This window comes from Montipora foliosa, chromosome 5 (assembly GCF_036669935.1).
Source record: "Montipora foliosa isolate CH-2021 chromosome 5, ASM3666993v2, whole genome shotgun sequence".
In the NCBI taxonomy this organism is placed as follows: domain Eukaryota; kingdom Metazoa; phylum Cnidaria; class Anthozoa; order Scleractinia; family Acroporidae; genus Montipora; species Montipora foliosa.
Genome location: NC_090873.1, coordinates 40,082,215 through 40,084,714, shown reverse-complemented (window position 1 = coordinate 40,084,714; position 2,500 = coordinate 40,082,215).

Below are 2,500 nucleotides of genomic sequence, written 5' to 3'. Positions count from 1 at the left end.
CGAGTTGCAAGTATTATTCACTCCCTACGGAATGAATAATACGTGAAACTCGCCAGGATTTCTGAATCAGAAATATTGAGAATACAATATGCTCGATTACTCCGAGATAGCGAACCAATCAGATTGCTTGAAACACCAAGGTCACTGAGTGAGTATATACTATTGTCACCTGCTTCATATTTTTATATCATCTAATATATAGATTTAGCCAAGCCTAAAAGCGGAGCTCCCTGGTTATTTATTCTTACTGCATGTAGGTTTAGGGAAAATAAAAGGTTTCGAATTATCTGCGTTTTGATGTTTCCGGTTGCTGTTTAATTAAATCATTTTCTTTGCTCTCTTCTGTAGAAAATTCATTGGCTAACTAGTAAATTCCACGGTAGACAGAAACAAATTTCTGGAAACACAAGCTAGTGAAATTTACCCCCTAATTTTACGAGAACTCGTTGCCATTACGTGTTTATAACATAAGGGGGAAAATTTTCTTGTCACTGTCGAGGCACATCGAAAAACAGTTCGACAAGTGATTAAAAAAAAACCACTTGTTCGCTCGCATTTTAGGGTAAAACAAGCAAACAATTCAAGTTTGTCTTTTGGTTCAAAAACGAACAGATAATTGTTATTTAATTCCTGATTACAATAAAAATTCGAGTTTCATTCCTGAACAAAGGAAAAACCGTTTAAACCACTTGTTAAAAATACTCATCCACTTTAAATAACGCATCCGTAAAAATAAGAATGGTTTAGTGCCCAAGGAAAGAATTTGTGGGTAACTTCTTCCACTAAGTATGAGCAATTACTGCTATTCTTTTTTTGTCGTTGTCGTTCTTTTTCTCTCTCCTTTCGTTTCTTTTCTAGTCATAGGTCTTCCAGGCATCATGACTTATTACATGACTGTGGAAATGTTGACAAACTCAACATTAATAATAATAATAATAATAATAATAATAATAATAATAATATAATAATAAACTTGAATGCGGAGCCACCACTAGGCCTTGAATGCGGAGAGAAATGGTATGAGCATCAGCCTCTACCAGTGATTGAGAATGATCAGGTAAAGCTAGTGTGGGATGGTCCTATCCTCACTGACAGATGCGTACCACACAACAGGCCGGACATAACTTTTGATTTGAAAGATAAGCACCAGTGGCTACTGGTTGATGTTGCTGTGCCGGATGACCGGAATATTGTGACGACTGATGCTTTGAAGATTGAGCGATACCAGGAGTTAGCTTTCGAAGTAGGACGGATACATCAGGTAAAAGTTGTAGTGGTACCATTGGTTATAGGGGCCCTTGGAACAGTCTCGAAAGACTTTGCGAAGTGGCAGGAGTACCTAGGTATACCGGATATAACTGGCAGCGCCCAGATGACGACCTTGTTGGGAACATCACACATCCTCAGAAAGCTGCTGCGTCTCTGAGCTACGGGAAGGAGCTGAGACGTGGCATAGAACACCCAGCAAGAATTGAAAGCTGGAGAGAATCTAATAATAATAATAATAATTATTATTATTATTATTATTATTATTATTATTTTTATTATTATTATTATTATTATTATTATTATTATTATTATTATTATTATTATTATTATTATTATTGTTATTATTATTGTCATTATTATTATAATTTAGGCATGGGGTAGGACAGGTTGGTGCCTTAGCCTACCACGGGAAATTGGACGCCCCCGCAAACCAGAGTCTGGGGTGGTACCTTTGGAAAGTGCCGGTAACCCCTTGCCACCTTCGTTGGGATAACAGCAAAGGGAAGGCAGGAACCTCAAGCCTTGGCCAGCAACCTGCCCAGTGGGGGCTCCACAAACCAGAAGTCACTCTTACTTGTCGATGTGATGAATATTGACTACAATGAGAAATCTAACGGCGTGAATGAGCTACTCCGCACAAAGAGTATCTCTCGCCCGGGAGGACCTATGTGATGGAGCAGGCTCAGCCCGGACGTTATCCTGCTACTGCTTCTCCAACCAGACCCAAGTGGAGTGTTGAATAACAGAACAGCAATAGAATGTTACATCATGAGTAACCCCAGTAAGAGAGGATACAGACAGCGAATGTTGCAAGTGTGGGAGAGTGGGGATAAGTTCAACGTGTCTGAACAAAGACTGGCAGACCAAGTAGGTATAATAAAACAAAACCAATGGTTTACGGACATTGAACTTGAAGAACTTACTAGGGCGACAAATAGCAAGCACCAAGCAAATCCCATTCTCGAGAACACGAAGGATATTGCCCTGCATGCCGATGCAGTAACAGAACTGGATGAGACCGCTGGGGTAGAAGACCACTCAGCTAGAATGGAATCTACTCCAGAACCCCTCCATGAAAATAATGACCAAGGTCTAGGCCTCTCTAGATCTGAGGAGTAGATATAATTGTACTACTGCATTTTAAGACTTGCAAGCGACAGCAATAGGTCAAGGTTACCTGCACTTAAGCGGTTCAAGAAAAAGGCTATTCTGGCTGAAGTTAGGAGAGCAA